Source organism: Puntigrus tetrazona, chromosome 4 (assembly GCF_018831695.1).
Source record: "Puntigrus tetrazona isolate hp1 chromosome 4, ASM1883169v1, whole genome shotgun sequence".
In the NCBI taxonomy this organism is placed as follows: domain Eukaryota; kingdom Metazoa; phylum Chordata; class Actinopteri; order Cypriniformes; family Cyprinidae; genus Puntigrus; species Puntigrus tetrazona.
In genome coordinates, this window is record NC_056702.1 from 12,987,923 (window position 1) to 13,014,345 (window position 26,423).

The 26,423-nt window shown below is 38.3% G+C and overlaps 1 long non-coding RNA gene across 1 annotated transcript in view; it reads right to left on the reverse strand.

Annotated features, from left to right (window-relative positions):
- Positions 1-784: 784 nt before the first annotated feature.
- Positions 785-26,423, reverse strand: part of LOC122342546 — an 82,814-nt gene continuing 57,175 nt past the window's right edge. The window contains exon 3 of the long non-coding RNA XR_006250594.1: positions 785-1,035. This is a non-coding gene — a long non-coding RNA (uncharacterized LOC122342546). The remainder of the gene's footprint in view (positions 1,036-26,423) is intronic.

Sequence of the window (26,423 nt, forward strand, 5' to 3'; positions counted from 1 at the left end):
ATCTTTATTTTAAGAAACAAAGCATTTCTGTGATTTGTAAACCTAAAATAGTGATTATTAATAAAATTTTGAACAGTTAAAGGAACGGTTCATCCAGAACTTAGCATGCTGTCATTAATTACTCACCCTCATGTTGTTATTCATGTTTGATGTTACATTTTATTTATTTAAATATCGTTTTGATGTTAAACTATTTTAATAATGCCTTCGCTATCTTTCTGGACCTTGAAAGTGTCTATGCAGAGTCCGAAAGCTCTCGGATTTCATTTTTGAATGCGCTACCCCTTTAAGTACTGCGTTTTCAACGTGACAATCAATCGTTAAACTAAAAGAAACCACTTAATTATTGCCACCTGACCAGAATCACTCTTTTTTTTTTTTTTTCGGGGTTTTTAGTTCGTACCTGGACATTCCCATGGCATTTTTCAAACCTTTATTTCACCATACTAATCTGGACTTTAGCAGAAATTGCTTTAATGTCAGCTGTATCTCGCATAATATTTCAAGGTGTTTTAAGCACTTCGTTTTTGATCTTTTCCGCTCACAAAGCCATCAAACGGCTTCAAAAGATTCAGATTAGATAGTCATATGGACTGCTTGTACGATGCGTTACGTTTCTTTGAATAGTATGCCGTGCTTAAAGGAATTTCTAGAGGTAGATAAAGTTGCGCTTCCAAATTAGTGATCTTTCCACTGTCATTTTCGGTGCGCTACCAGATATACTACCATATGTGTGTGTGTGTGTGTGTGTGTGTGTGTGTAAGAAACCCTTTTAGTCTCTGTAGACAACATGCACATAATCCCTTAGTCGCAGACCACAATGGCAGAGACACACACAGGTAACTGCATTCACAGACAGGACTGTCAGCATGACCATTAGGTATGTCCACTCCTGTCTCAGGCTGGCTGAAGGGCCCGTTGTCTGGTGGGGGCCCGGGGCCGGAGCTCTGACCCCTGGCTCCGTCCTGCTCCATTAGAGTAATTATGGCTGGGGACAGAGAGCAGAGCAGGGGCCAGGTGAGGGCAAATTACAGCCTACCGGCCCCGCATGAACTCGGGTTAGAGTTACACACAAACATGCGTCTGTATTGAAAGAGAAAGATATGTCTATATATATATATATATATATATATATATATATATATATAGACAGATAGATAGATAGACACTTTATAGAGTGGAAAATGTGTATGAATTACAAATTATTCAATAAATAGGAAAATATCTAGACTTATAAAATATATATAGTTACATATTTTGCTTTAAACATTTAAGTAGTCATTAAACTATATTTTCACATTTATTCTAGACTTTCTTTGTTAGCATTTCATGCAAAAAATGCACCTTTTAACTGCCATTTTAAATATCAGGAGATTTATTAAAATACAACATTAGTGACCTGCTGCATTCTTCAGGGTGAGGTGACAATTAAATACAATTTACTTTCACACACACACACACATGTGTGTGACACTGTCACTGCTAAACACACACACACACACACACACACACACACAGGTGCACTTGATATTCCTGGAATGTTCCCAAAGTGATTAACTTTGAGAGATAAAGCCGGCGGTAGCGATGACGTCACATCCTCCACGCGCAACACATTACCCAGGATTCAGTGCTGTCAGCACATACTGATAGAATCTCCAGAGGCCTGACCTCTCGCCGCAAAAGGTCAGCAGATAAACATTACAACACACACTTCAAATTAATAGGAAGTGTTGCAAACGAACCAATGATAACACGAATAGAATTTAAAAAAAGGATTTATTTGATGTGACCAAAAACACTTACTTTCTTAAAAATAAAAATAAAACGCACAACTGAATAACCATGGCAAACAGCCACGCTGTAATCTTTGGACCTTTTAGTCAATGTTTGGTCATTTTACTCATTTTAAAGTTAGTAGTTTTTACAAAAATGCCATTTTAGTTGTAGAAAGTGACCTTGGCTCTGTACTCTACTTTATATTAATGGTAGAGTAATAACTAGCGCCTAGTTCAAGTTCGTCTGTACATTTGCTGTATGCGCGCTTCAATATCTATTTTATCAATATCACTGATAAATCTCACAAAGAGACGCAAACTGTACTTTATTCATGAAATACCAGTACACTCAGAAGTATAATTGAACCATATTACAAAAGTAACAGCAACAATAACAGTACGATTAAAAAAAAACAAGGATCAAGTCAAAATGTATTGTAATGTAAATTAATAAATAAAATTTAATAAGTAACTAACTACCAAGGTGTAATTGTCACGATGGGGGGGGAAAAACTTAAATAAATATTTCCATTACTAACTGCATGCGCTCCTGTAAATATGAATAAAACAAACGTTTTGAAACACCCAGAGGGTTGCTGTATTCCGGATGAGCGTGCGAGAAAATGACAGAAATAACGGTAACTCTCAGAAAGACTCGAACTCAAGGAAGCAGACTGCACTTTTATTAAGACAAGTGCGCATTTAATTGTTATGTCCGTATTTGTACATACTTTTGCATCTGATAATGTGCTTGTGTGTTAGTAAGGGTGTGTTCTTTAAAAAAAAAAAAACGATAATTACTCTTCCAATCGTCAAATTAGGGATACTGCAAACAAATGATTATTTGTACAATAAAACAAACATATTTATTCTTTCGCGCTGGTTAACCACCGCATGCATGTGTACGTGCTTGACCTGCGCTGCACCAGTATTTGTATTACATATTATAATAACGGGTACGAAAATTAGAGTCGATGTTGCTTCTGGTTCGTTTCAGTAGGCCGCGTTGCATTGTGGGATACTTTATCTCGTGCAGCTTGCTATTATTGCACGCTTTTCACATCTTCAGGTGTAGAATAACACCTCTGTACTATACGGACGGGGCGGTGGGTTACTATGCTGGTCGAAACAGGTTTTAGTGTTTGCGTTGCAGACAATAGCGAAGTTACGAACCGGTTTGAAGCTGCGCTCATTAAAGAGTTCAAGACGGATTAGCTTGCCCTTTTCCCGTTAAAGACGCGTTCGCGTTAAAGTTACAAAGATTTCAGATATTCGGACTGATATTATAGCGGCGTGCACCGCGTTAATTCCGAATCAAATGGACGAACGCAATCGTTAAAAAAGATCAGTGGTGTGTTTTCGTTAAATTAAAATCTTAAACGATGGTTTATCAAGACGTAAGGGGATGTGTTTCCATGCTGTACTCCAGATAAGAAATTAATCAGGCGTTATAAATTAAGATGCAAATGTACGACGCTGAATTCAGAGGGACAGATAGGGAGCTAATGGAAGATACATCCTTAAATCTAATGAAAGACACATCAATACGTGATGAAATATGTATGCAATCCAATACGCTTGGATTTAAGATAAACCTTCCCTTTTTCAGAAAGGTTACAGAGTTTAGTTGAGTGATTTAGGGTTATATGGGACGTCAATTTGATATAATATAGTTGTATAGCAACACATCTCAACAACAGAGTTAAAGTATGGTGCCACTTTATATTAGGTGGCCTTAGCTACTATGTAATTACATTTAAATTCTTCATTGTATACAATGAGCTTATTGCGTACATGTTTTTGATTTTTTTTAAAATACCTTTATGTAATTAATTACATTTAGAATTATTACCCTGTTTACCAATCCGTTACACCTTAAACTTACCCATAACACCAAACCTGTCCATAACGATATCCATATCCCACCTCAAGCGCAGTAAAAGTTTTTGCAATGCAATATGACTACAATGAAGTACATAGTGGTTAAGGCCACTTGATGCAAAGCAAAATGTGACCAAATATAGTAATATTACTATTAATATTAATGCAGATAATATTAATGCAAATGTACTTGTTGTGAGGTAATGAGGTAATAAATTGGATTAGCATCTGAAATTTTGTTTAATGATAAACTGAAATTAAATTTTTTTTCTAGGACATATATATGAAATGGTAAAAATGTAAGTCTATGAACATTTTCATTCTAAGCTCTTTAACATATCCTCCGTTCAGTGCTCAAAACTTCCTTCTGTGAAGCAAAACGCTATTATTAATAAAACTTTTAGTGGACTTTTTCCGCACTTTTATGTAGCTTAATTATATATATATATATATATATATATATATATATATATATATATATATATATACACACATATACATATACATATATATTTTATTAAGCTTGTTAAGGCCATACTGTATTGTAAATAGGATTAGACCTATTTTGAGTAGTTCAATATTGAAAATCGTAAATAAGCAAATAATCTGTCATCTTGCTATTGAATGACAACGCTTCAATTATGATCAGAAGGCAAAAATCTGAGATGCCCATATAGGAGATGAGCGGGGGTCACCTCTGCAGCCCCCTGTTGAGAGGGTCTGCCCTGACCTCTGACCCCCTCCATTCAACAGCTACCTGAACTCCTGCGAGCAGCACCTGATACGGCCTTGCCTTGACAGGTATGTCTGGCTCTCACCCTCCTCTTTCTAACAACACAGCCGTCTGGTCGGACGCAACGGCAGAGAATGGAATGTCCCCGATGTGCTTTTGCATCGGAGACGGTGTTCATTTCGCTGAGCGTCTGCACTCGACGCGTACATAAATCAACCCGGTTCAACGCGTCGTCTGTCCTGTGAAGACAAATCCGTTCTGATCCTTAAACAAACATACACAAAACTTACTGTACACAGACTACTGCGAGCTAACGTTGATCTGTTAAGCGTGCTGTCACCGTATGCAAACTACCGTCTGACCTAAATTAATTCATGCTGCATTCTTCTCCTCGATTTTCAACACCAGGTTTCGTTTGGCGTTTCTTTGTTCCGTTCCGTTTCCTTTTCGGTTTCGTTTCTTAGGCCGTGTAACGCTACATAAGCAGTGACGAAATTTCGGTAGAATCTGAAGTCGCTTTTCCAGAATTGAAGACGGAGCCATTCATCGATTCTCGATAAACTCTTCGTACAGCGAGTGATTTTTCCGTTAGCAATTTTTTTACATTTGCATACTTGCGCGTATGCGAGTGGAACACACTAACGGCGTCTTAGTGTTTCCTGCGGCTCTGTTTATGCAACGTCGCACCGCTACTGAATCTAAAGTGCAACGGAAAAAGAAGCAACATCAAAAAGCACGGCCAATGAAGTCCAATCCTTTATTCGGAGACCGTCTCAAAAAAGTCTCAGTCGCACAAAACATGCTTGCAGTATGAATGCAATCGTGTTACGTACATCCACCATATTGCCGTTGTCATGTGACCCACGATCCCAGCCACACTGGTTGCCTGACACTGGTTGCCTGAACATACTTCTCATTTTAAGTATCGCTTAAGCCTGGCTTTTTGAGATGCAAGTATGAATCAGTCTAACGAATCATTCACTAACTGAATCATTTGGAGTGGTTCTTCACTAACAGTTCGAGACGTTTGGCACGACAAAACTAGAACTTCTTACTACCATTATTTCCAAATAACCACTTGCTTTTACTCTAGTGCATACTTGAGACTCATTTGGGCGTATCCGAGCGATTAATACAATCCTTAAGGAATCAGGATCGTCGAACAGTATCCGATTCCAGCTCCTGGTTGCAATTTCCAAAAAAAATATGACAGGCTTAAATGTAGCACAATTACATATAAATAGCTTAAAACAAATTGTATCTGAAAGTGTAACGTGCAAATAAGTGTACGTACAGAATGAGCGACGCAGACGGCGAGAGAGAAAGAATAGAGTACTTGTGTAGCATTGAGCCGGGGTGCCTGCAGGCAAAAGCGGGATTTGTAAGCTCTTTGTAAGTGCCAAGGCCACACTTAGAGAACAGAGCGTAAGTGTGTGCGTGTGTTTGTGTATATATGTAAGTGTGTGTGTAATCCCTGATGGACATTTTAATTGAAAGCGTCAGACCTTTTCTCGTGCGGCTGCTTTCAGAGATTGCGTCAGAAGATTCCACCACTTTCCGTCCAAGCACTGATTGACAGGGTTCCCTCTCACACACTACAGACTCACTTAACTAACCTGAAAACACTGATTGACTGACAGAAAGACTATATTGTGCTTAAATATTCTCGGCTTGCCGAGTTCATTCACGGGCTAAAGGGTTCAACAATAGGAGATGGTGCAAACGAAATTTTTGTAAGCGCAAGGCATGGCGCAAGACATGGAAAAAGTGGCACCAGTCAAAGACATTCGTAGATATGCGTGTTTGTAATGAGAAATTCCAATTGAGTTTTGGCCTACCTGGTCTCATGGCATAAAAGCACCTTAGCGAGACACAAAACTCATACCAATGAATCAATCGGCGCAGTTTCCAAAAGAATTAACGGCAGAGGCGGTAAAACTCTGACACCTTTTATTCCTTTTCACACAAATGAATTCTATATACAATATTAATTCATAAAGTGCAATTTTCACACAATTACTAAAAGTATATCGTGTAATGACTGCAAATGTAATGTCATTAAAAGCAGATTTACAACTTTATTAAACATATTAAGTCACAAATGTTAGAAATGAATGTCAAAAGACACGGTATAAATTAAAATGAAGAACATTTTAATTATTTATTGCCAATTTTTATAATGCCGAAGGTCAGAATATTACGAGAATAATGCTGCCGTTGTGAAAAGTTGCGAGATTACTACAACTGAAAATCACAACTAGGATAAAAAAAAAAACAAATGAGAGAAATATAGTTTTATATGATTGATAATATTTGATTATATTAAAACTTGCCCACAATTTTGTGTCATTTTCACAACATTTTAATGGCTCAAGAATATTTTGTTGTATTAATATCTGAAAAAGCAATAAAATAACTTCTTTTTAACATAAATAATTCAATCAATTTCAAGAGTATGAGTGAGTTTCATTTAAAAAACTACATTTTGAAAAAGCCAAGAAAAGCGTGTTATCGCCCAAGAGAATATCTGAAAGATTCAGAAACAGATCACTTCAGTAAAAAACACTTCCTGCATCGTAATTTAATTCGATAACATCAGGATGTTTTTTATATATTATTTTACATATGCATCTGCTCATGTATGGATCACGTTTTTGCATCATCTCTGTGTTTTGATCCAGACATTCAATTACGTCGGGGAAATACTTCATATACGTTTAAGCACAATTATCACGGTTATGAGAAATAAAGTAAAAATTGTACGAATATCCGCAGTAAAAATTTCAACGCAGCAGGCCGCAAAGCACTACATAGCAAATGTTAAAAAGTCGAGATAAATTTAAAAAAATTACGTTACCGGTTTTATTGTGCATGGGAAAAAAACCGTCTTCGTTACATTCGAGCTGTAGCTGCTAAAACGACATCACCAAGCCCGCTGATTTTTCAGCTCCTCCCCTCGACTCGAACGAACTAACTGTACTTCCAATGATGAGTTATTCATATTTCATACGAGTGTTCAAGTATATGAAACACAGAGCCCGTAGAGGCAAACGCGCATACAGACAGACCGCTAAATTATGACGGTGTTGACAGGGGTCAGCGGGGTCGGCCCACCTGACCCGCGGGGCTTAAAATAACATCTCTCCAGCAGCTTAAATTGCCTTCGGTTTCAGCAGCTTTACCCACAACTCACTTTACATTAAAAACAGCACACAGCAGCCACTCATTTGGTCTCTTTTACGCGCTTCACAAGCATCTCTGTCGGTAGCCCGCAACTTACGCGACACATCTACTGACAACGCTGCTTAATTAAAAAATGTTCAAATAAATAAAAACAACAAAAAAAAAATAAAAAATATACATAACTTATTGAATTCGGAGCTTCTTTGATAGATTTATCCCTCGAACCAGAATAATGCAAAATAAGATTTAATAACACCTTTCATATTCACGAGTACAAAGACGCAATATTTGCATAAAAGTGTGTGTTTGGGTGCCGGGGAAGGCCGTATGGCTTTAAGCTCATTGAAGTGCGGTTCAAGGCAGCGCGGATGTATTGTTTCATGTTAAAGCCTGATGGAAGTCAAGGTGATTATTAACACGGGCGGCTCAGAAGACGAGGTTTTGAAACGCCAAAATACAGACAGGCTGACACAAAGGCCTTCACATGTTTGTTTAAAAGAAATCCTGCAGAAAGGAGAAAAAAAAATACATCATTCACTGTCACCGCGCAGTCATCCGCTCAGAAAAAAAAAGGGATAACCATGCCGCTGTTGTTCAAACAATTCCGAACTGAAAGAATTTTGACGTACCGCATGAGATAGTGTGGCATAAACTATTAGCCGGCGGTGGAAAATAAATTATATCTGTCAGTTTTAACCGGATTACGGTCTTTGTTAACGTTTGTTTGTGAGGTTAACTGTTTGCACGTATTCGTGAGGTTTTACCTGTAGCATCTTCGGCTGTAACTCTGCATCTGCATTAGGCCTGTCGATGTAACGCATTCGTTTAAATCGCGCTGTTTTAAAAATATATAGAGAAACGCATTTACGCCATCAATCGTACCGTCCCGTAACGAGGGGTTTTCCCACATTGAGGCGACGCTGGCGTGAAGTACCAACGGCGCAGATGAGAACCTGAAACATTTACAGGTTATGCGTTCCTGCATTCAGAAACAGCTGCAAAGAAATGGAACGCAATGATCTCTTTTTTTTAATCATTAAAGACCGTCGTTTAAAAATATGATGCAGATGAAAATACCAGTTTGGATGGTTGTGTGTTGTATTTGTTTTTAATTACCTATGCAAAAAATTGTAATAAAAATATCCCCCCCCTTGTCCTACATCTAGCCTTTCAATTTTTAATTATAAAGATCCATTCTAAAAATATGAAGTATCATGTTTTAAATTATTATTATCTAAAGTGATGTATATATATATATATATATATATATATATACACACACAATTTCACCAATTTTTCTAGTAAAATTATGTAATATTATTTGTTTCTTTGTAAAAACAGCAGTAAAGGTATTTTGTGAAATTACGCCAAAGCTGTAAAAACACTAGTTAATTAAAATCTTAAAATCGACCCAAAGAAGTTGCTATTTTTATTTTAAAAATGTCCAGTCACTTGCAAAACAGGATGCTAATAAACATTTTACATGTTGGAAATGCCACTGCGGTGAAATATTCATTTGTTTCTAAACCAACTATTTGCATGTACTATAAAGGTTCTAGAAGGCCATAGAAGCCTTTTTTTGTGTCTAAACTGCTCCATACAGAACATTTACCAACCGAAGAACCATTCTGTTTCACAAAAGGTTATCTGTAGTGAAAGAAGGTTCTCCGAGGGAAAAAACAACAACCTTTGAATGGTTGTTTGTGGAACCAAAAACGGTTTTTAATGCATCGCTGTGAAGAAACGCCTTTATTTTTTAGAAGTTTCAATCCACGTTGCCTATGTTCCAGTGTTGCATCAGCCTCGATAATGTATTGTCTCTGATAATGCATTATATTCATTTAGGGAATTTCCCAGCCAATATTGATGCATGTAATTGATTAATTAGCATGTCATGTAATTAATGAGATTCAAATTTCAAATCAACCGACAGCCCTAATATCTATATATGTCTGTGTATGTTTTTTTTTTTTGCTTATCCCTGCCTCCGTTCTAAGTTGAAACATGTCCTTTCCTTCCAGCTGCGGAGCGCTCTAGGAAACGTTACTTGCACACCTCGCTCGCTAAACCTCTTTTTTCCGTCAGCTGACGTTCTACAATAAGATTTATGGACACAATTAAGCAGATCGAGGCAGGAATCTCCCCAATTCCGTAAGCACACGGTATGTGTGTATCCTGGTAAACATTATAAAGGCTAAGGCTTGTTATCAGATGCCACTGTCATAAAAAAGACTGATTGATGTATTTCCGCAATTTACTACAGAGAGATGCAAATCCAGTGTTTATAGAAAAATGTTTATATGCATATGTAAACACGCTCTTAGGGCGAGCGGTTGTTTAGACATTTAATTGTTTTTGAACAGGTTAGATCAGATATCTGATTTGATGGATTGCTCTTTTAATAAGACCAGAAGAATCCAATTTGGCGAATGTAAGTATGGCAGGTGTTTTGGTTGATTTATGTTTTTAGCTATATGCCCTACAATTTACAAGTAATTTTTGCGGTAATAATAATTAAATACGACACTTACCAACGTGTGCAGTAAACAACCAGAAAGCTTGCCGATGGGTGCCGCGACGCGACATGTCAAACTGAAACAATTCAGTTATTTTAACTGCAATAACAAACACTGTCGCAAGTTTTAATGTAGCGTGCTACTTTTTGAACTGTTGCATAGACATAAATAGCATACGTTCGATAAATGGCTAGTATTACAAATATTGTGTGTGTGTGTGAGGCCGTGCGTATTTGGAAACACAGCTTGAAAGTCACGGACCAGAGATGAAACTTGGAAAGCTTCGAGTGTGTGAGTGATTTACAAGAGCCATCTCGCAGGTTTGTGCTTGTGTACCATTATCAGCGTTTCACGGCGTTAACATTTAATGCAACCGAGGTGTGAAGGTATATATTTGAGTTCAATTTGAGCAGTTTTTTCATACAAATACATTTATATCAATGCAACCATCTCACAACACACATTAGCTGAATCAACACGAGAACGGTTGTGCGTATCCTTTATTCTAAGAGTATAACAGAGCCACCTTTGTGGGGTAAGTGCTGTATAAAGACACCATTGAGACGAATACGAATGAAAACCGCATTTAATATATAAAAATTGGCGATTATTGTTAGCAGTAGAATAGCATGCTTTAAACGTAAGTAGGCAAAATTGTAATGTGTAATTCAGCTAAGTTAAATAAATAAACGGCAATTACACATTTATGAAGTTACATTTTAAATATTTTACCATGAGCCTATTCTGGAAAATAATATAAACTGTATGGCAGTGTGTCACGTCGCGGGTAACGTAAAATGTAAATGAGATGGGAAAGTGTTGTCCAGAAAGGTGAGCGAGATGATAGCGGGATGGGGAAGGGTGAAATTGATCGATGTTCAAGTGCAGCAGGTGACCAGGTAGGGTTGGAGTCAAAGGTGAAAGGTCACACGGCTGTTACAGATAAGGCCAGCCACGCTGAGGTTGAGCGAAAGGCCAATCTACTGCTTGACAGCTCCTTACATAATCAAAACACGAACATGCTAACGGTATCGGCTAAATCACGTTCATCCAAGAGGAAAGCCACAAAAATTTCGCTGCCAATACGCTATCTATCGTAGCATATATTGCACGTCGCTAGCTTTGCGCCACACACAGATATTCAACAATGCTAAATAGAGTAATACGCCATTGCACAATACTTAGCCTGTATTACAGCACAATGCAATAATCACGAAACGACAAAATAGTGAAGACGCTGACAGGACGTGCGTTTATGAGAGAATTGGAGTGTGTAAGTGTGTGTGTGCACAGCGAGAGGTTTAGCAGGATGAGTAAGACGCGGTATTGTTTGTCTCGACTGGCGGGCGTTGCTGCTGAAAAGGCGTCGTGCTAGCATCCCGCGGGCTAGTGCCAGACATCAACAATCGCACTTCAATCGCTCAGCACTGATCCAGCGTGCAGACAGCACTTAATCATCTGCTCTTAACGCAGGCATACTACTAACACACACACACACACACACGCCTGAGGAAACAGCTGAGCTCTGGGTTAAAAAGCAGCACTATAGCCACCAGTATAAAGGGCCTGTTGGCAAAGTGATTCACGCATTTAGCCAAAACGCATTACATTTGTCTCATGCCTTCAACTGAGTTTTACACGTCTTCTTGCATGTTTCAGAGGGCTTTGCACCGATACGACTGCCCGTAACACCAATTCCTCCAGTTAAATTTACATATCCTCCACAGAGTTTCAACGTGTCTGCAATTCGACGTTATGACTTCATTAGTCTCTCGGTAGGACTTCCCATGCGGACGTGTGTACAGGAATACATTTCTCTCTGTACAGTATGTCTAACACACGATCACGGCATGATGGCAAACCTAGATTTAGAATCTAAAAAAATATATATATATATATATATATATATATATATATATATATATATATATATAAAAACTTTGCTCTGTTGTTCACAGTCGAGACAAAATAGACTAACAAAGTATAAATGTGTATTTTGCAGTTTACGAGCTGATAATGACCCCTGAAACCCTATAGATAGATAGATAGATAGACAGATGTTACAAAGCAAACCGAACAGTTGACAGTTGAAGTCAATGGCTATCATCAGTCTCACAACCAATTCATAAGTATTTTACGAGGTGGCTATTTTTTACGATTTTGTATGATTTGTCTAAACCCCAGTCACGAGTAGGTTTAGGTGCGAGGGTTAGGTATAGGTCATATAGGTATAGGCAACTCAAAATGCATACAGTTTAGCAAAAATCATGAGTTAGCTACCTCATAAAGTATGTACGAATTGGTCAGGCTGAACGTTCTTCATAGGTTCTTCGGTTCTGCTCAGCAGGGTAAAAAAATTGGACAATTCTCACCACTGACGAACCATTAACTACAACTTTTGCCTCAAACTCTAAATTTACTGCTTATTAATAGTTATGGAGACAGATGTTAAATACAGGTATTGGGTAGGATTAGATATGTAGGTCATGTAGAATATGTGCTTTATAAGTACTAATAAACAGCCAATACGTTAATAACAGGCATACTAATAAGCAACTAGTTAATAGTGAGAGTCGGTCCGTATACTGAAGTGTTATCAAAAACCCATACAGGAACTATTTGAGTGTAGGGAAACAATGACTATTTTCATTTATGGCAGTTTTTTTTGTGTGAACTAACCCATCGACCACGAGAGGCCATACAGGTTAACTAGTTTTACCAGTCAGACCAGCACTAACCAGCATGTGCCAGCATAGGAAACACAGGCAAGGACGAAGAGGACGCCCTGGAAGGACAAGTCATACAAGTCCAATATCCGATCTAACTGCAATTTCATATATCATAAATGCAACTTTGTATTTCTAACGTGAATATTTCTCTAATATGGACCTCGCTATGTAAGTTTTGATTAAAAAAAAGTGAATCATCTGGATTTTATAGTCGAATCAAAGATGTCATCTTTGTGATTGCAGCAACAATTGGTAAATCTTTGATCACTGGTAATGTCATCGTTAATTATTTGTCCCGATAGCCTGAGAAATTAAATTTAGTGCGTGTTCACACAGGTGGTATCCAACTGATAGGGGTGCCAAGAAGTAATATCAGTTCATCTTTAATCAAAACATGAATATTTAGATTAAAGGACTGGGAGGGAAACAAAAGAGCGTTGGTTTTTCGTATAAGAAAACGTGAGGGATAAGGAGAGAGAGGGAGGGAGAGATGGACAGAGAGGCAGTAGGTGGATGATAAAAGCTTGCCCTGCCGCTCAGGGATTTGACTCTCTCTTTTCCCAAATGTCAGCAGACATCTGTTTCATATTTATGATTATTATCCTCCCCTCCCCGCAAGCCGGTTAACACTTAAATGATTCTATCACTTTGCAGGGTCGCCCGCTGCCTTATACTGCATAATTTATGAAGCTAATCTGTCAGTTTCAAAAAAAACAGAGCCAGCAAAAGGAAAGATTTTATGCCAGATGAAGTGTGTAAGTGCTGTAAAATGTTCTACAGGGAGCTGAGTTAAATGCCTGTTACTGTAAGAGCTATCAAGCGTGAGAACTCAACTGGAAGGTCACATTAAGTGGACTTAAAAGTGAACCGCTGGATGAAGCCAACTCAAGCTGAGTCCTCTGTTTGAATGCTGAATTTGTGAATCTAATGGAGACTCAGGGCAGATTGACCACCGTGTAGGATCATTTTAGTGGCACACTTATTATACTACAAATTGTCCTTTAATGAATTCCTAATTGATTTCCCAAATTGCTAAAATTGAGTTGTTGGGTAGGATTAGGGATGGAGAATAAAATATGATTATACATAAACTATTTTTGCACTATGATGATGCGTGAGCTAAGATCATGATTATCAAACCGTTTTTAAAAACACATAAATCCTGCTGTCGTTTACACCACACCAACAAAACAGCATTAGTGAATAACATTCTCCTTTAATGGCTTTTAGATTATGATTATTATTAACGAATCAATAGATTAAAATACTGTAAAGGATTAAAAAATATTTGAAAATAATTTTAAAAAGAAAATAATATTTAAATATGTCAGTCAAGTTGTAATTTAGTATTTTTCATTTGCATGTATTTAGGATACATACACATGCTAGAATTAGGAGCAGGATATTTTATTTAATAAATCAAATTAAAATGATATAAAACTATAATGACATAATACGACTATAATATACAAAAAAATATTTTCATTACAGAATAATATTAAGCTATATATATATATATATATATATATATATATATATATATATATATATATATATACACATACATACATACATATGTGTGAGGAAGAACCACTTTTAGAATTGTATGCCATTGTTTTAGCCCCAAACCTTTTGTATCACAACCAAGAGTAACTAATAGTGCCACCCGACTTAAACACCGCTAATTGTTTACATGGATGTTAGCTTCCCAGGTGCATCAAAAATCCCTCCATTTTTGCCCTCACTTATCTGAGATCTCCACTCGGGTCATCCGATTTCAAAATCAACAATTTTATCTCTTCAGTTTTTCTTCACCAATTTCTCTACATCTCTTGCTCCAGGACCAAGTAAGTGTGTAAACACAAGCGATAAACCACCACCCTCTCGTCCTCTCTATTGTTTTTACGATTTTACGCCGGCAACGTGACGAAACCGCCGCCCTCTTCTCCGGCACCCTCATCCTTGCACCGGCGCCGTCCGTTCTGTCCGTCATCGCACCTCTGTCCTTCCATCCTTCAGGCCCTGTGTTTCAGCCTCCCCTCCTCCCTACACGTGCGCCAGCCCGATCCGCACCCAGTTCCCGTAAGCGTTATTATGAAAAGTACACAGTTTCGATAGAGTGCCCCCTCTGACATTTCCCACTTATTAGCTAGTTTTCATACAGGCTTCAATCAACCTTCCTAATCCTCCGAGGGGCAAGAGCAGTTTTAATTCACCGATCGACCGATAAGCCGAGCACGAGCGAACGAACGCCTGCCATAGCAATGCAGGCCTGAGAAAAAAAAAAGAGAGAGAGAGAGAGAGAAAAAACGCAAGAGGGAGAGACAGGGAGAGAGAGAGAGAGAAAATGATTTACACATAGATGAATCGTGCTTACAAGATGGAACCCTGGGCATTAGCCGCGGATCTGAATTTCCTATCTGCCTCTCTCTCTCTTTCTGCCCCATTCTTTTTTCGCTCTCTCTCCTTCTCTTCCACCATTACCCTTGCTGATTGCAATCTTTCAGCGCCATTGGGTCCTGTGCCTGGGTTCTGTTTAATCTGCCTTTAATCCGATAGATTTTAAATATTCCCCCTGCTCCCGCAGACTGGAGGCAATTAACTAGCCTTCTGATGCTCTTCTTATCAGTTGCCTCCTTGTATCTGCGCGAAGCAGCCTCCAGACACTGCCAGACTGACGAATAATACCCGCCATTTACCGCCGAGACCAGCCAACACGCTGCCGCTCCTCTGCATTATAAACAGGTATTTGGTAAACATATCATATACACGCGCACGTAAACACACAAACAACCAAACCCTGCAGATTTCACGTGGCCGCGCGTCGGGCAAACAAAAGGTGCGTTTTAAGCGCAAAGCGCTTCGTTGTGTCTATTCGGGACGTTGAAACGTACGCAAATGCACCGGTATATATAAACACGTCTGGATTTCGGGTGCAGATGGCGGCAGAACGTGCATTTCGTCTTTTGTTTTAAACTGAATCGTCGACCGAAGGCTGGAAAGATAGGGGTTTAGGTTGAAATATACATGCGTGGACGTCGGAGCTGCGGCGTAGCATGTAGCGCGTGTACTTAAAACGCGGGTTCCCGGGTTCAACCTTGGGCCTGGTTCGTGTCCGGGTCGCATTCGGCCACTTTAGTTTTTACCGTCTCTCACAAATGGAGGAAAGAGGAAACAAAAAAGCTGAATTCTGATATAGGTCTATGAATCAAAGTGGGCAAATAAGACTTTGACTGTGTGTGTTTGTGTGTGTGTGTGTGTGTGTGTGTGTGGAAAAAAAAACAGCTATAGAGCAATTTGCATTAACAGCAGTATTATGTGCGATGCATTATACATATTTTATAAATATATAAAAAACACAATGTGCATAGGGCAAACAGAAGATGCATTTTAAATATTAATGTATTTCATTGTGTCTACAGTATGATGTACAGCATGTATGCAAATAACTTTATAGTTTGTGCTTAGAAATAGCTACAAAGCATTAAGTATATGTGTCCTTGCTTTTAAAATGCAATATGAATGTCGACTAAATTCTGAAAACAAAAAATAGGAGATTATTTGTATCTTGTAATAGTAAGTGTATTATCACCAACTGCGTTACAATGAAATACACGTAACCACAAACAGTGAACATTCTCCTATGAGTAAGCATCTAATTTATATAAATAGTTAGTAAAGTAGCTGGATATGGATCTAATTTAGATTTTAGGGATTTAAAATACGCTCATGTTGAATAAGGCATTGATGTGCGCTTTATAAGTACTAACAAGCAGCCAATATGCTAGTAATATGCATGCTAATAAGCAACTAGCTAGTAGTGAGAATCGCTCTTTAAAATAAGCGTAGTCAAAAATACATCTGTAGTTTGTGTGTATGCGCCATATCTTTCCAATAAAACTGTTTGATTCTTGAAAACGAAACGCTAGGTTATTTACGTTGGTGAAGTGTACGATCATAAAAAGTTTAACGATACTGTCCATAAATGGCAAACGTGCTGATATGAACGTATGCAAAACTTAATCAGTTAAACATGCTAACTATTGCACTCAAATACAGCGATAATTGGAAATTGTATAATTGGAAATTGGTTATTGGTTGTTTGAAAATAAGCCTAATTATAAATAATAATCATACTACTTTGCATTATACACTGGAATATACTGTATGTAAATGCAATTAGTTAAGGCTATGTGGAAGGTAAAACGTACACGTATATATATTAAACGTGTGTATATATGTATATATATATATATATATATATATATATATATATATATATATATATATATACATACACACACACACACAGGCAAATGGCAATAGGCGTAAACATTTAAAACAAAAACTGATTTAACTCTGCCTTTTGTTTTAAATACAGTTGTCTGTTCAAAGTCTGGGAAAAAAAAAAAAAAAAAACTATGAAGTTATTTGCATCGGAGAAGTGTATTATCAGCGAGGGTTTTGCGTCGGAATAAACACGGCGATAAACAGGCGAAATATGCCGATAAGACTGAAGAGATTGCGAGGATCTGCTTGACACGCACACAAATATGAAATCGCAATGATCCAGGTCGGTGTAAAACACACACACACACACACTCTCTCTCCTCATATCTGCCTATTTCCTTGATTGTTGAGAAACAGGGATAAGATGTTTTAATCATCTTGTTCCTGGGAGGAGTTTGCTGTGACTTATTCTTTGTATCCGCGCTAATGCTGTATATCAGCGATGACAGTATCTCTGTGTCTCACACACGCGTGCTCAACAAAGAGAGAGTGCACTGGCTCAAGTACACCCCGATAAGGATCGGTTAAGAGTTTTATGACATCATCAGACCGTGACAGGTTTTTGGTTTAGGAAGCCTGCATCTGATTGGTCATTTACGCTAATGGTGCCAAAAGATCAATAGATTGGTGCCAAGTACAAGGCCTGTCATGAAGGAACACTCTACTTTATCGCGCTTTCCATCACACACACACACAATCACCATAAAAAGCTTTTTCAGCCATTAGTGGTGTTTGCTAAACAAGTTTTTGTATTATTTTTGGTTATTTAACGCAGCGGAAATGATGTCATATCTCTCAAATCATTGCAATACGCAGATTTGGTGCTCACAAGCATTTCTTATTACTGTTATCGATGTTAAAAGAAAACGTGACCGTTCTCGATGTTCCATTCATTCAATGGAAAATTCTAAAGAACGCTGCATGAAATGGAAATATTCTCTAAGGTTATGAAATGTTGTTGCTGCCAATCAATCAATTTAATTGGTCGTTGGTGAATAAAAGCATTATTTTTTTTTAAAATTCCAGAACTTTGAATACCGAAAGGTTTTCTTTTGTTGTTCAACGTTTGTTTTAGGCCCCTCTGACTTTCATTGCATGGACAAAACGAGTTCAAAATGTCCTTTAGAACATTTTCTTCCTTGCCGGTTTGGAAATGAGAGCCAGTAAATGACAGAATTCTCATTTTTGGGTGAACTATCCCTTACAGTTTCAGTTATATCCAGACCATTCCTGGTTTGAAAGACCTACTCTTTCTCTCTCACTCTTGGTGTCATGTTTCACTGCACACATGCCACTTGCCATTAGAATCGAATTCAATTACTGTTACACTAAGCAGATTGGCTACAACCTTTCTATTAACAAGAAAAATATGCACATGCGTACACGCGCGCGCGAGCACACACACGCAGTGAAACCGAAGCCTTGGTTTCCACGCATATTTTGATAATGATTTCATGGTATTTGCGTAGAAGTGAATATAGTTTCCCACGACAAATCTGTGGGGATTTTGTGAATGTACAAAAATGCACATGCAGGCCAAATATAGATTGGATACCGAGCAGAGGTATAGGTTAGCCTTTCGTGCAGCAAATATGCAGTATATGAAAAGGGTTATACCGCCATTACACCGGTCAAATGTCATTTCAAGTTTGAAGAATTTGAGCTTTCAACTTTCTATTTCACATTCAATTTACAATCACCCGATTACAGTATTGCTGTATACAATACAGTAATAGTGCACTTTTTGGCAACAGTGTTTGTTTTAGAATATTGTGACTGTATTGACTATTGCAACCTTCCTTCGTGACTTTATAACTCACAGAGAGAGGTTAAATCTCACACGCGTGTTTCGTTTTCACAGTTGGAGCTTTATAACTCGCAGTGCGGCAATTTTGCAACTGCGACTTTTTCGTAACTGTGACTATATCTCACATTATGATGCTGTATTTATTGGAATTGCAGGAATACAATTCAGCGTCATGTTACATTTCGCAAATGTGACCATATCTCCGATGTTACATTTCATAATTGCTACTTTTTTTTTTAATCGCGACTTTTATCGCAGCGTGACAACAAATCTCGCAATTGCGACTATTTACATAATTGCTATTTTAAAATGGACAGCGTGAAATTAAATCTCATATTGTTTTGACTTGTTTTATAAAACAGTGTAATGTTTTTAATTCTCGCAACTGAAGTTCAATTTCACATTTATGACTTTCTCTCACAGTGAGATGTTAAATCTCATGTGTGACTTTTTCTATATAATTTGCAGTGTTTTATTTTTTAATCTGACGCAAAAACAGGCTTCGGCGCTTTTTACCATCCAATCAATTGCCAATTGACAAAATCAAGCCACGCCCCCCATTTTTTTTCTTATTTTCACAATTTCGTCCTGAAACGCTTACAATTAAAGAGATGAAACTAGTTTGGGGTGCCGTTTCGTGTCGATTTTGAGGCTCGATTATTAAAAGCGCGTTTTAACATCGTATTTCGATCGGTCTCGCATCCACAAAGTCGAAGAGATTGAAGCGAAAATTGGAAAATCGGGCGTAAAGAGAGACCGAGGCGGGTTAAAACTGGATGTCTCCCCCCTAGGCGAGGGTCACTTCAGGAGTGTGGCCCAATTCCACCCCCTCTCATCACCTTTTCATCGGCAACTCCATTTCTCTGTCTCTCCCTCTCAACGAATGACACGGAATCACATAAAAGCATCCCCGAGAGCTTCCTGTGTAGCAGCTACAGGTCACACAGACACACGCGCGCACACAAAAACACACTTCCAAAGGGGAGATGAGCGAGGCAGCCAATCAGAATCACTCGGTCTTATCAGCGTGCACCCCATCAGTGGCGAGGGGTTTGGGGTGTGGGTGCAGAGGGGTGGCGGCGAGGAGCGGGGGGGGCGTTCTACTGAGGAGCTAAGTCGCCGCGGCGACCGCTAAGCCCGCCGCGGTTCCACTAGCTCGACGGGGCTGTGTGAGCCCCAGGCGGGATTTGTGACAGCGAAATCACATCAGCCTATGCTGATTAGCCCTCTCTCTCCCTCTCTTTTGCTCTCCCCCTCCCTCCGATTTACAGAGAGAGAGAGAAGGGAAAAAAAAAAAAAAAACTATCTTACACTGTGCTTTTTAATAGGAAAACGATCGCTATCTGCAAATTGAGTCCCTGCAAACTTTAATAAAGGCTACAGGGTTGAGTGGCATTTTGCATGCTGATTTCAGGCCGATTGGAGGCTTTTTTGATGAGAGAGAGGTTGCCATGGTAAAGCTGCGCTCCCAGCGTTCCAACAAACTGCCATCTCACAGAGCGAGAGCAAAGAACGAAAGACTTCCATGAGGAATCTCGTTTTTTCTTCTTCTAAAAGTGATTGACTGTTGAATAAGTGAATGTGTGTGTGTGTGTGTGTGTGTGTGTTGGGTAGGACACATAAGGATATTCTCTTTCTGGGTGTGGAAGAAGCGAACCAGATCACATGCCTGGGTAATATGGTGGAGAACATGGCATTAGTGCGCACTATGGAGGGTACGTAATTATTATGGCAGGAGAGGGGAAATGCAATCAAGCAACGAACAGTTTTGTGTCCCCTTGAAAACTACATTGGTATTAGAGTCTATTTATAACAGTGTCTTGCTTTAATGCGATGAACGGCTTTATTTGTATAGATGTTGGATAATCCTAAAGACTTTATATGGTCCGAGAGATTTTCCCAACGTTTTCATTAGATATAGCGCAGCCATTCTGGTGAAATTCAATAGTATTCTGCTAAATTAACTCTCTGCCTAAATGCTCTCATCACAGTATGTCTGAGTGTGATAGAGGGAAAAAGGCCAGAGGAAAGTAAATGCACATATAGGTTGATCTAGATTTTCTTCTTTTTTTTATATTATATCCATCGGTTTTACTTAGCTTGTTCAATGTGGGCAGACCGGACTAGGACACACACATACACACACATGTAGCTGTGCTACGTGGTCATAAAAAAAATATTTTTTGCTTTTTTTTTAGCAGTTCTCTTTAAAAAAAGTATTGATGTTAAGCCATTGACATGCAATCAGCTGTGAAAGCGAACACATGTTTAACATTGTATTGGATCCGGGAAGCTCTTAAAGTGACAGCAGCCTAAAATTTCTGGTGAAAGTCATTCATGTAAATCAAATAACAAACAAAAGACAGAAGACAGTTTTTGACTAAATCGCTTTGGTAACTTTTTGTATTTGTCAGGCTTTACTATCAAAATAGACTTTTTTTTTTTAATCTGATCTAAAAAAAAAAAAATGTATGACAAGTTTCGGAGGCAGTGTCTGAATGCAATTGACAACATGAGGTCTCCGTCTGCAATGGCTTTCACTCTTGAGTTCAGTCATTTGCTTGTGAATCAACTTTGTTGATTCCACCGATTATCCGATACCCTGTCCATTACAGTCCAATACATGACGCATACACAATATGTAGACAAAATAATAAACGTGTTGTGTTAACAGACTGAAATGAGTGAATTCATTGAATACACAATTCATCTGCAAACTCTCTCTCTCTCTGACACACACACACAAACACTCTTGGTACATACGTCTGCCAGCTGTATTACAGCCCTAAAGGTGAGTGAAGCTTCCTCGCACAGCCAGACGGCCAAAACATGCTGTGTGTCTCTGTGTGTGTGTGTGTGTGTGTGTGTGTAGCTCTCCAGAGATCTTCTCGTAGGGCAGGGAGCCAACGCCTGGCACAGTTGAGTACCCAGTGCCTGCCACTCCATGCCACCCAACCCCCTGGCATCAGCCCTTCACCTAAAGGCACTGCGAAATGTGAGCCAATCAGATCTCAGATCATGGAGGGGGGGCGTGGCCACATCAAGGGGCTTTGTAAATCGATCTGATAGGGGGATGATTCAAGCTCCACATATATACAAACATACCACAAAAACACACATTTCAGCTCGCTTAGTGCAGAAATGTTTGGTATGTTTATCAGCGTTCAAGTCCTCCTGTGTGTGAAGTTCCAAACTATATATACACGACTCGGAAAATAAAATGATCAGAAATAACCACCGTGAGTGTGTGTGTGTGTTTGTGTCTGTCTATGCGATATATATATATATATATATATATATATATATATATATATATATATATATATATATATATATATATATATATATATATGTATACACACAACAGGTCTTGTGCCACGTGAATTACGTTTGCATTATCTTCAAGTTAAATCGAAATTTTCTTTTGGCTGCTTCATGGCGGGAAAACACACGTTTGTCTAAAAGAGCATTGTTCGCCGCTGCCATTTTTCAGTCAAAAGTAAACTCTTTTAATAGCCGTTTTCAGTATGCCCCGTTCTGTTAACATTTTCTTCGCCGATGTCAACTCTGAACAAGTGAGTCAGTCAAAAGAACTTTTCAGAATCAGTGAGTCACGTCCGACTCTTCTGAATAATCCTGAACGGTAACTGAATGAACATCTGACTCACCCAGCAAACCGCAGATTTACACTAAATAAACTGTACTAATTACTGTACTTAAGGTTTATGAGACACGTTAGCTGCTAACGCTATTATACAACGTTGCAGTTAACTATATAACACCAGCTGTTTATATGACAGCGAGACGTTAAAAATACTAATTAGTAACACAGTTTACCATACGAATTAATAAGAGTCATTAAAATGATTCTGTACACCAAAACATCACCGCGTTTGTTTTAATATACCGAGCCATCTTAGCAACCGTCGGCCAATAGCGTGAGACTGTTCGCAATTACACTTATTTCTGCTTTAAAGAACTCCAGCTATTAAGTAAAATCAGAACTCATCCCCTTTTCCAGAATAAATTAATTGAAAAGTCAACGTTCACACTATAGTTCAACTTATTCAATAGCAATTAGCGACTACCATTATTCTTGAAATGACGTTCCGACTCATAACGCCTAAACTCAATGAAAATCCCACGAGTAATTATGACATTGTGTTTGTCATTCACGTGCACTCCTCTCGTAAATATGACTTAAAGGCAGAGTGTGTGTAAGCTGACCAAAATATATTGAAAGGGTACGCGAGATGTATTGCTATAGCAGTTTTTTTTTTTTTCTAAATATAGAGTTCAATACATTTAGTGCTACTGTAAGAGTCTGCGGTCATGCCCTGAATTGGATTGAATTATTGGGAGGAAGCAGAGAGAGGGGAGAGAGAGAGAGAGAGAGAGAGAGAGAGGAGAGAGCGAATGAATGAAAGAAAAGGAAAATAGAGCCCTGTTAGCTGGAAAATGAAGGTCTGAGCGTGGGAGAAATGCCTTTTGGACTAGTCACTGTTAAAACTTGCAAATATGCTCAGAGCGATGAATTGTGGTGATGCCTTTCTGCAACACACACACACACACACACACACACACACACACACACACACACACACACACACACACACGCTCACACGTCCATCTGAATGGATTGAGAATTGCCGAGAGTGGTGTACTGAGATGGTCTCATTCTCACATTTGGTCATAGCTGACATAACTTCCACCCTTAAATAGCATGTGCTGTCAAGCCCTGGGTCTAAAAACGGGCCGAAATGTCGCGAGGAAGACACAGGGAAAGAAAAAACGGGTTGAAAGGCAAATACACAAAGCTTCACTGGCCGTTTCCTTACAGATACCGTGCACGTACACCAGTGGCATCTGCTTCAAGATTCCATCTTAAGATTTCACAAAAATACCGTGCATCAAATGCCTCTATATGCAGTGTTTATGAACTTCATTTCATTTGACTAATATTTTTATTAAAAAGGCAAAGCTATATAATTTATTCATTTGTAATTATGTACAAATGTATAAGTGAAATGTTTAAATAATACATGTACATCAAAATATAATATATTAAAAGATATAAAAATGCTTTTTTAATGAATAAAAATATCAAAAATTAATAATTATGTAATACATACACACACACACACACACACATACACAGTAGTCAGCATTTGAAGTGGATCAAAAACATTAAAAGTTGTACTAAAACAAAATTAAAATGCGCCTTATCCACTTAAAATGTCGGCTACTATATTACAATACACCATATTACTCTTGGTACAGTATTTTATAAATGTATAAATTACATATCTATACATTTCAAATCAACAAATATGGAAAATAAAAATAAACTTAAATTAATTTAAAAATATATATATATAATACTATAAAAATTTTTTTAAAAATCACTATTTTGTAAAAATATTTACATTTTAAATATTATTAATATATTAATAATGTTATACACATTCAAAATGAACAAATATTAAATACATTAAAGATTTTTATATAATTGGAAGTTACACAAATATCTATACATTTCTAATATATAAACCTAAAATGTGGAAAAAATATTTAGCATATTTTTGTTTCATTTAAATGTGAATAAATATATATATATTAGATATCACGCTTGGCGTATTTCGGAATTTTAACAAATATAAGGCGTAAAAAAAAAATAAAAAATACACAGCATATTTCTGCAATAGATAAAATGCTAATTAAATCAAATTCTAATTAAATCAATCTACGTCAATATATGCATATGATTCCCGAATGCCAGCTTTGATACATCCTTGTGGTTTTGTGAGTGTCTTTGTATATCCGTTCAAGAGAACATAAGCTGCCGTTTGTTTCCTTTACATAATACCGCCTTAAGGAACAACATTACAGACAACAAAATATATATCTCTGCACGTGTACAGATATACCCGAGTCCACATCTATGCTTCTCCTCTATTGAACAGCAGCAGTCGCCACTGGTATACACACACTCTCTCTTACGCACACAGGCCCGGGACCCCTGTCCCTCTTGAGGCCTTCTGCGGGCCGATAAGATGCTATCAGTTGGCCCTTAAAGCACTTGAGAGCCACTTTAGGAGATCACTGGGGCAATTACCATGAAAAGTAAAAGATACTGCCTATATTGATGTTAGATTAATACTGACCACCTCCCCATTGATTTTTCTTCTTCCTTTAGCACAGTCTTACCCCATCTTACGCTAGCGGTGATCTGAATTTCTGATGCTAACGTTGTTTTATGGGACCGTCTCTCTTACACGCCGCCACCCCGATAAACCTTTCGCTCGAGCGTGCTATCTATGGTTTCAGAGGCCGATCTAGAGAGGGAACGCTCCTTATCGGCTGATGTTATTCAATTGTCCCACGCCGATCAGGACCATTAGCGTTTGGTGCTAAATAATGCATCCTGTTTTAAAAGGCCCCTTATCTGCTCACTGTTTGTTTCTAACATTATTAGTATCGGAAGGGTAATGACAGTAAAAAGGACGATATGAACTGATTGACAGAGCTGGGACGTCTGAAAAGGACGCCGTCCATTTGGGAGGAGACGTCGAGGTTTATCTCATTGTTATTCAAAGGGCAACAATCCACCAGGGGACCCTGGAAGGCCATTTCAATGCGACTAATTTAAGTGCCTCTGATGAATCTGCACACACTTTTTTGCTATCTCTTGCTCTCTGTTTCTCTTAGACATACAGTCTGTTGCTATGAGACAGATTTATACGCCGTATTGGCCTCTGGTCCTTTCCAGCTCTTATCGCTGAAATTATGGGATGGCAGAACGCCATTAAAATTCTGCTTAGGTTTCACTAAAAAGCTGTAACTGTGGTAACGGCTGCATCTTTTAATCAGATGCTCGCGCAAATATTCACACTTTTACTTAATGACCATGTGTACGGTGAAAAAGGCTAATAAAACAGACTAATTGGTGGGCTTTCTGAACACGCAATCCTGTATAATTAGACTGGTTTAGGACGCTCTCGATAAATTGCATTTCTTAACTAAAGGTGCTTAGAAGAAAATTCCAGCAACACCTAGGTCAAGAGTTTGATTCCCAGGGAATGCATAAACTGATCAAATGTGTGCCTTAAGTTGCCAGTTAAAAAAAAAAAAAAAACCTGCCAGTTACAACTGAAATGGTATTTGTGCTAAAAAGTATACTGAACTGACAACTTAATATCACCAACTAGCTCCAGCTTCATAAAGCTGCCCTCTTGTTGTTTGGAGAATTTATACAGATTCAATTTCTGTTAGCATAGCCACCAACAAAATTATAGTCCTCCCATGAGTCTTGTTTCACTTGGCACAGACGCTCAAGTTGGTCATCATTTTAAAATGTATGAGAGTCAGACAGTAAACAAACAAGCTGGTGAGACGTCTGACTTTGATGCAGCGGTATCGTTCACGGGAACATTCGGCGACATCAAAGTTAAGATAACAAATTACTCCCTCAGGCTATTGTGTAGGCAAACAGTCTACCTCGATAAATGT